This window comes from Rutidosis leptorrhynchoides, chromosome 3 (genome assembly GCF_046630445.1).
Source record: "Rutidosis leptorrhynchoides isolate AG116_Rl617_1_P2 chromosome 3, CSIRO_AGI_Rlap_v1, whole genome shotgun sequence".
NCBI classification, from domain to species: Eukaryota; Viridiplantae; Streptophyta; class Magnoliopsida; order Asterales; family Asteraceae; genus Rutidosis; species Rutidosis leptorrhynchoides.
The window spans coordinates 3,320,468-3,330,362 of NC_092335.1; positions in this window are offsets into that span (position 1 = coordinate 3,320,468).

Genomic DNA, 9,895 nt, shown 5'->3' on the forward strand with positions numbered 1-9,895 from the left:
TTTGAGTGTTTTGGTCATTTGCTTCTATAAATCATCATCTCGTTGTATATACATATTATCGAAACGTGTTATGACTAAGTTAATCATATTTAATTATATAATGGTTCGTGAATCTTCGAAATTTGGTCGAGTTTAAATGAATGTATGGACACAGTTTTAAAATCTTAGAGATTCAATTTAACAAATATTTACTTATCGTGTCGGAATAATATAAAGATTGAAGTTTAAATTTGGTCAGAAAATTCCGGGTTGTCACAGTACCTACCCGTTAAAGAAATTTCGTCCCCGAAATTTGATCAAGGTCGTCATAGCTAAAAATAAGAATGTTTATATGGAGGATACGATGATATCTTCAAAAATATGGAGGATATTTATAATGGAAGATACGATGATATCCTAGAATATTTAAGATAAGAGGATGATGAAGAATATTGTCCGTAAGGGTTTCAGAGTAAAGAGAAAGGTATTTGCTAAGGATTTAAGCAGACACTGAATCATTTGGATTCTTTGAAGGTAGATTTGGTCCTTGTGATTTGTCCACAGCCTCCTTCAGGGTTTGCTCAATCCGTTTTTCAGTTCCAAACCTTCTCTTTTTATGTGCTTTGCTAACACAATATTCTTTATCATCAACTTTTGACTGTTACGGTTGTCTACAGTTTCTGCTGCTTCATTCAGCTTTTTCAAAATTTCATAGTACTGATTTGTAGGCTGAAGTGCTATTCCGGATTTCAGAATTATAATTCCAGGAATTAACGTTATATGTATATGCAGAAATGATGTGAGATTCAAGAATAATTATTGATGCTTCCTGGGGTTTGGTATGACAATTATTGTTACAAGATGTAGATGGGTACATGACAAGGTTTTATAGTGATCTTTCAGAGAGATTTAAGTCAAAGAGCAATAAAGTTGCTGGTAAGCTTACTACTAATGTGGTGGAATATAAAAGGTTCCCCAGTAACGATGGCGAAAAGACAACGTATATATCAAGGTTATAATAAGGCTACTCCGGATGAAAAGTCAAAGTTGTCTTTTTGGAGCTGTGATAAAATTCGCTATTTTGAAAAGGGATTGTAAAGTTATTTTGGGTAATAATAATGCTAAAGGATCTGACACGGATACGTGTTGAACCTTTGCTTAGGTTCAAGTGTCCTCCGAATGCATATCTATATGCATATATTCTTCGTATGTATCGTGTGATTGGTTCATTCTTTTGATTGTTCCTTAGTTGAGATGTTTTCAAGAATTTTGAAGGGTTTAGACGCAGGTTGTCATCGTCAATATCCGTATAATGAATTCGTCGTGAATCTTGAATGATACGAATGTCTTTATGAGTTCTGTGAATGAAAGTGATGTTCTAGCATAGTTTGAATTTAAAGTATGATTTTGAAGGATGTAGGAATTTAAGATTGATGGCACTTCTTAAATCTTGACTTGGATTTTGATCTGTCAAAATCAGAATATGTAATTGAATTGGTATGGAAAATGGTTGTCTTGAATTTTGTAAAATGATGTATATTGCTATGAAAGGAGAGAGTATAATTAACGATTGTCGAAACATCATTGAAAATGTACAGTGTAACATATTAATGTGAACTTAAGTATTTCTCGGGTATTACCTACCCGTTAAAATAAAATTTCACAAGTAATATTTTGTACAAAAGAATTTTTATTACAGTCTTTATGAAAATATATGTATGTATATTTTCTTCAGATGTAATATGGATTTAATGAGTTAATATTATATTAATCTCATTTGGTTTACTGTTGGAACTAGAAATGAATAATCCCTAAAATTTAGAGATTACATAATCGCCGCGGAATATTTCTTCAACGTAAATGAAATAATGAATTAATACTTCATCACTCATTATTGTTGGTATCCCTCAGTGTCTGCGGTGCGTATGATGTTGATGCTCGTAATGCGGCTTGCGATGTTGAGGCTTGTGATGTTGTTGGTAATGCTGCTGCTGGTGCTGGTAGTGGTTTGATGTGAATATAGATGATGAGAATTTGTTTTGTTTTGTATTGTGAAAGAAGATGTTTAAAGTTTCTTGAATAAAAAGAGAGGTCAAGAGCTTTATAAAGGGAATGAAATGATGTAGGATGCACTTGCTAATGAAGTTTTGCTTTTCATGACAGTAAAGGTCGGATAGCCTCAATAATATTAGTAATATTATACTCGTTGCGGCATATCCTGGAAAGGAGAGAGAAAATGGTGTTACGAACGGGTTCGCCGGTAAGTGCATCATGTTCTTCACCAAGATGGCAATGTGGTGAATGGAAGGGATCACCTTCTTCTTGTCTCCAATGATTAAGTAGACTACGAACCCATCCCCAATTCATCCAAAATAGATGATGGCTAATTGGTTGATCCATTCCGGTCACACTGCTTTCGGAGCTCGAGTGAAATTCCATATCGGAATTCGAGGGACTTGAACTAGTGGAGAGTTCCATTTCGTACGATTGAATAAAGGATTTTTCGATATGAAATGATTTTCGGCTATCGGATGGTATTCTAATTACATAGAATATCTATATATATATAGAGCAAAAGATTTCATAGATTACAGAGGAATTTACGGAATATGTTAGGCAAAGTTTACAGTAACAGATACGCTAAGATATGAATTAGCATATATGATGTTAAAGCTAAGGGGTATAAAATACTATTAAATTTTACTACTAAATACTATTAAATACGATACAATTTTACACAAGATATTTATTTATTTAAAGAATGGATATACTTAAACCTTGCTACAACACTTATAGGCAGTGTACCTAATCGTACAGTAGTGTAGTTTTTAGTAAGTCCGGTTCGTTCCATAGGGAAAAATCTTTAACCAAAGCTTAACGTTATATTAGTTTTAATTTATAAAAATACAAATATATAAATAAGTAATATTATTATTATAAAAGGGGGGTTTTTACCGTTTAATGACCGGTTTGTCGATTTTAAAAAACTTTAGTCGCAGTTAAAACCTAATGTAAAATATTAAAAATAAATATAACTTAATTTAAAGCGTAAAGTAAATAACGATAATGAAATTGCGATAAATAAAAGTGCAATAAAATAAAATTGCGATAATTAAAAAGTACGATAATTAAAAGTGCAATTAAATACAATAACAATAAATAAAAGTGCGATAATTAGAAGTGCAATTAAATATAAAATAAAGGAAATTAAATATGAAATAAAAGAATTATGCTTATTTAAACTTCCGTAATCATGATGTTTGACGTGTTGATTTTTAGTTTATCCCCATGGGTTAATTGTCCTTTATCCTGGATTATTTAATATGTCCGTCTGGTTTTTGTCCATAACAGTCCATCAGTCATAAATATAAAGTGCGAGTATCCTCGTCAAATTATCCTTATACCCGAAGTCAAATATTCCAACTAATTGGGGACTTAAACTGTAACAAGGTTTTATTACTTTGTTTAATAATTACACCAGGATATCAACTGCGTGTAACCCAAGGTTTTAATACTTTGTTATCAATTATGCCAAGTGTCCTTGTACATAATTTTACCCCTGTTTTAATAATTCCATAGACTATTAATCCATTTCCGTATCCGGTTAAATGAACGATTATTCGTACATATAAATACCCCGCACATCGTGTCCGATCGAGTGTATATGGTTATTTATAGGGACGTCCAATTGTAAATCTTTATATTAAAATTAACAAACTATCATTTAGTTAAACAAATATAAAGCCCATTAATAGCCCATAGTCTAATTTCCACAAGTGTCGTTCTTTTGTCCAAACCCCAATTATGGTACAAAATCCAATTACCCAATTTTAATATTTTTAGCCCAACATCATGATTACTTCGTTTTAAATAAGCATAATAATAACTTAGCTACGAGACATTAAATTAAAAAGGTTGAACATAACTTACAATGATTAAAAATAGCGTAGCGTTACACGGACAGAATTTCGACTTACACCCTTACAACATTCGCTAACATACCCTTATTATTAGAATTAAAATTAAAATTAAAATTAAAATTATAATATATATATATATAATACGTTTGATGAGAGAAGAAGAAAAAGGATGTTTAAAACGATCAAAATGCGTTAGCTTTTATAGGCATTTTTGTCCAGGGTATCTCCGCGAGTCGCGGTGTTTTTCCACTACAAACTCTGCAAGTCGCGGAGTTCGTAAACCCAGCTCACACCATTTTGTCTTTTAATTTGCCGACGTTATATAAATATAAATATAATATATAAATAATTTTTAAGAATTATTTAAATATTATATTATATTTATGTGCATAGTTAACTCGTAATTTTCAGTCCGTTGCGTCGAGCGTTGAGAGTTGACTCATGTCCCGGTTCCAGATTTTCGAACGTCCTTGCGTACTATTTTATATCTTGTACTTTGCGTTTTGAATCTTGTACTCTTGTAATTTTGAGACGTTTCTTATCAATAATTGGAACCTCTTTGATTGTATTTTGTACTTTTGAGCTTTTTGATCGTTTGCGTCTTCAATTCGTCGAATCTGTCTTTTGTCTTCACCTTTTATTATTTAAACGAATATCACTTGTAAATAGAAAAATTGCAATTAAAAGCTTGTCTTTCTTGAGAGATAATGCTATGAAATATATGTTCGTTTTTAGCATTATCAAATATTCCCACACTTGAGCGTTGCTTGTCCTCAAGCAATATAGTCTTGAAATACTAGAATCACTTCTTTATTCTTCACACTTTGTACATCAGTGATTTCTTTACGGCGGTATAAACAATGGTAGTAACGATGTGGTTTACAGTCCCACATGACTATAAAAATTTAGATCCATTAAGGAAATTGGATCTTTATGAAAACATTTGATCTTTTGAAAATTAAATCTAGCTTTTACCCTAGATAAGTTTTCCGGAATAACCCTTCACCGGTGTTTGCAAAATATTTTTGTGGGTTTGGTGGGTTTCAGATTTGAAAATTTTTAGCTCAAAACTTGCGGTTTTGTGTCACCCACTTGCTAACCTTGTATTAGGAAAGCAACACGTCCAGTATACTTGCTCCGTATATTACCTTTCGGTAAACTACCGTCCGGTTGTAAAGGAAAGCGTTGAACAAGCAACTGTTAAGGCAATGTCCCCTGACATGCTTTTAATTATGGTCTTATAACGTGTCGGACGTAATTACTATCCTTTGTAGGAGCAATAGTAAAGCTCACCCTTATAATTTTTCGGTCTGGCACAAGGTCCTGTCTTTGACCATGCTATGCAACCACCGTTCTTACGGTTGACACCCGATTTGGTTCAGGTGACCTAATGAATTCCAGGTGAATTCCTAGGATTTTACGTTCAATGGTAATGAACGCATTGAAAATAGGTTTTCAGAAAACAAATCGGTTTGAAATTTTGTTCAAAATATTTTCTCGTTCAAGCTCGAGATTAGATATCATTGAATTCCATGAGTTTGTAATTCTCAATCTTTAAGGTCAATCTCAAGGATTGAGTAATATCAGGCTTAAAAGCTGATTTTTAATCTTTAAGGAGATTATCCTTTATGGGGATCTGATTCATTAGTCTTATCAAGCTAATTTGCACGGTGCCCCCCATTGTACGAGATAAATCCTTCTCATGGTTAGGATAAATCTGACCACTTGGCGACCCTGTTTGATGCTGAGGTCCGTGGATTTCCTGCTGATTTTAGAGATGACTTTTCTAGATTTTTCGTCAACCTACAGCTGGTCTGGACGACAACTTCTTGACCTAAATCAAGAAGCGCGTTTCTTTTTCGGAAGACTTTACTTCCTTTTAATGATGGAATTGATTCATCGTGTAGATCCATCTTTCTTACAGTAAATTGGGTAAAACTGTTTAGTTTAGTTCAAAGCAAAAGTATCTTCAATTATTTGTTACAGAAATATGTGACATATGTTTAAAATAACTTGGTAAATTTTCCCACACTTGCCTTTTATTTTCTTTTATTTGCCTTTTTATTGTCCTCTATTACATTTTAAATGAATTCTAACATTTTGGTTTGTTTCTCAATTTATGTCCTTTCCGAGGTAATAATAATTTCGGTGTTAACACCTAGTTTTATCGTTCATAAATATGTATAAACATGATTTTGAGTTCATTTAATTGAAAATTTTTTACTAGAATTGGGTAGTCAGTATATAAGACTAGGGCTGTTCTTTGTTATCAGAGAGCACCAGATTCTAATACAACTACTGCGTTACTAGTATTTCTAATGGTAACCAAGTGTATAAAGTAAAAATTTTAAAATTTGAAAGAATTTAACCCCTTCCCACACTTAAGATCTTGCAATGCCCTCATTTGCAAGAAATCAGTAACAATTTAAATTATTGAGGGTGATTAGCGCAGAAAAAATGAATAAATTTTACCAAAGTTTCCAAACATATTGTTGTTTGTGTTGAATGATAAATGGTGCATATCATTTGTTCATTCCGTCTTGTTGTTACATCACATTTATTTTTCATCTTATCGTCAAAATTAGTTGCTTTTGCTGAACTTAATGCCAGTCTTTGAAAATGCGTTGTTTTACCCTATTGTGTACATAAGATAAACTGCAAACATATATACATATTTTTGAAGTTTGGTATATTACCCCACATTCAAAAATTATTAAAATCTAATAATAAAAGTTAAAAAATTATAAAAACTATTACAATATCAGCATAAATGTTAAATGTAGTAACATTACAAAAATAAAATAAATAAAACTAAATAAACTAGGGTTGTTACTGATACTAGTTGGGGTTCAATGCATAACCGTATGTGTTATAAAATGCTTCAGCTGGATTATAAGTAGGATACGGTGGTTGGATCTCTATAGACCAGGGAGGAAATACGAGCTTTGGAGTAGGAATATAGTGTCTACCTATATGTTGGCAATGAGCTATGATGTGGTTTTGATGAACTTGCCAATCTTCAAATGCTCGATGTCTAGCATTTTCATACTCTTGTGAAGCTATAAACCTTTGCATTTCTGTCATTTCATTTCCCCCTCCCACATTACCTGGCTGTTGATTTCTTTCAACCTGTGGATGTCTTCCATTATATTGTACTGCGGCGTTATTTCGCCTCTTCAAAACCTTAGCACCATGATATACATTTAAACCAATTGTATCGTGGGGTTCTGGTTCTTCGATTAATAATCCCCCCGACTTATATCCACATCGAGATACTCAGCAATTAATGTAATAAATATACCACCTCCTATTATACTGTGCGGTCTCATCCCCCTAACCATAGCTGATAAATATTAACCCACACAATAAGGTATACTTACAGCGCTTTGTGGGTCTCGAATACACATGTGGTAAAATAAATCTTGCTCATTTACCTTTTCCTTATTTTTACCTCGCTGTGTAATCAAGTTCGCTAGAAACCTGTGAATTACTCTTAACTCAGCTCTATCTATATCCAAATAAGAGTAATTTCCCCCTTTAAATCGGTGATGGCTAGTCATTTGACTCCATACACCATGCGTATCAAAATTTTCATCAATCTTCCTACCATTTAATATCAACCCTCGACAATCGGCAGATGCTAGCTCCTCAGACGTATATATACGTAAGGCCTGAGCCATGTCTAGTAGAGACATGTGGCGCATCGAACCTCCTAACAAAAATCTAATAAAAGTTTGATAAGTTAAACTAGCTACCCGATCATTTATTTCTATACTACACAATAATTCTTCACACCATACTTTATATACAGGTCTACGCATGTTGAATAATCGTACCCAATCGTTAAAAGTAGAATTACCATACCTCTGTGTAAGTAATTCTCTAATCCGTTCGCCCAATCCTACGGCTTCTAACGGTTCCCATTCTATTACCCTAGGTACTTCAACAGCTTTAGAATGAAGAGTGTGCAAGCTCCTTTGGTATTTTGGATAATCTATCCAACGTCTGTCTAATCTCAAGTTCGGGTGCAAATCTTCCACGTGCATATCTGAAAATGTCATAACTGGATGAGGTATATCTTGTTTGTAATAGTTATCAACATCTTGTTGTTCCACATTCTCAGGAGGAGCAATGCGAGCTTGGGATGAAGATTCACCCCTTTCAGTCTGCAAAACACATCAAACACAATTTTTGTGCATCCAAATATGCATTAGTGTCAGCAAAATCATCAATCAAAATAATTACAATGACATGTTCAATTTATATCAAACTTATGCTCATTTTCATATTTTTATCAAATCTACACTTTTTCAAATAAGCATATACGAAAATGTTCGCCAAGTTCATAAGCATTCAACTCAAATAACATGTCAAAATAATCATTATAAGCAATTAAACAAGTTTCAAATGGCATTATCTCTCAAAAATCAAGTTCATGAATTTTAGATTTGAAAAAGTCCACTTTAATTCTCAAAAATCATGTTTAGGCTCAAAGTTTGGATCATTTAACTACCTAAACATGTTACACTACTTAATTTAGCAATAATTCATGATAAAAATCGGTCATAACCTGTTTATATCAAAAGCCCCAAATTGCTCAAGAACAAAAACCCTAGATTACTCAAAATTTGAAGTTTAAGGCTTCTAATCATGTTAAATAGCATCAATCTAGGTTATGCAAGAATAATACATAAGCAATTTAAGCATAATTACACTAAAAAACATCAAAATCGAATTGGGTATAAATTTGTTCAAGAACACTAATTTTTAGATTAAATGGTGTTTAGGTGTAGAAATTTACCGTTTTCCTTGAGTAATTCCTTGATAGCATCCTTCTCAACATGATTTTGTGAAAGATTTGATGAAAAATGGTGAAAAAATACGATTTTTGTGTGTGTTTTTGAGTGTGTTTCGCAATTTTTGAGTTGGTTGTGTGTACTGATCTGTTCGGCCTTTTTATTTTTTTTCTGGATTTTGCATCCTCCGCGAGTCGCGGTGGATTTCCCCTTCAAACTCCGCGAGTCGCGGAGTTTATTTTTTATTTTTTTTTATTTTTTTTCTAAATCTTTAACTTATAAAATAAATATTAATTAATTTTAAAAATTTGTTTCCCTTGTTATTTAGGACGAGGTCGTTTCGGAACGTTGTCCTAGTCCGTCCCTCTACAAAATTTTAAAATTTGTCTTTTTGAAGCGTTGTTTTAAAAGCAAAGATTTTTGGGTTTTTTTAATGTTTTTGGCATACTTTAATTCAATAAGATTAAAAATAATGATAATAAAAGTTCTCGTCCCTCCCTCGGGTAAAGCAATTTCGGTTCAACGACCTAGTCTTCAACTTACGACGAATTTTAAAAATCATATTTTTAACTTAGCGAAATAAAGTAAATTTTTTGTTTTTAAATTCACACCAAACTTAAATTTAAAATGCATAAAATTAAAAATTCATATTATTAAAAATTAAAAATTCACGCCAAACTTATATTATATTTTTGTTTTTATACATACAAGCTTATATTAAAAATATTAATTTTTCAAATATTTACAATTTTAAATATATTAATTTTAAAAATTGCACAATATTAATTTAAGATTTATATATTAATTTTAAAAACATGGTAAAAATAAAATTAAAAATCTTTTTGGCTTTTATCCCACTTTAATCAATCAAATATTATCAAAAATATACGCCCTGCTTTTCGGTAAAGTAATTTCGGTTCCATGACCTAATTTAACTCATGACGAATTTTTGAAATATTTTGGGTTGATTGATTAAAGATATTTATACCTTAAGAATAAACGTTAAATTTCGCAGCGATGTAATAAATTGTTGTATGATATCAATAATTTCGGTCGCAAGACCTAATTTCATCGAATACCAATTTTATACTTTATAGCGAACAAATTAACGTTTATTATAAAAAGGTTAAAAATAAAAATAAAAATAAAAATAAAACTGTACAGACTTACCTGTGAAATAGATTTCTTAGTGATATGCTC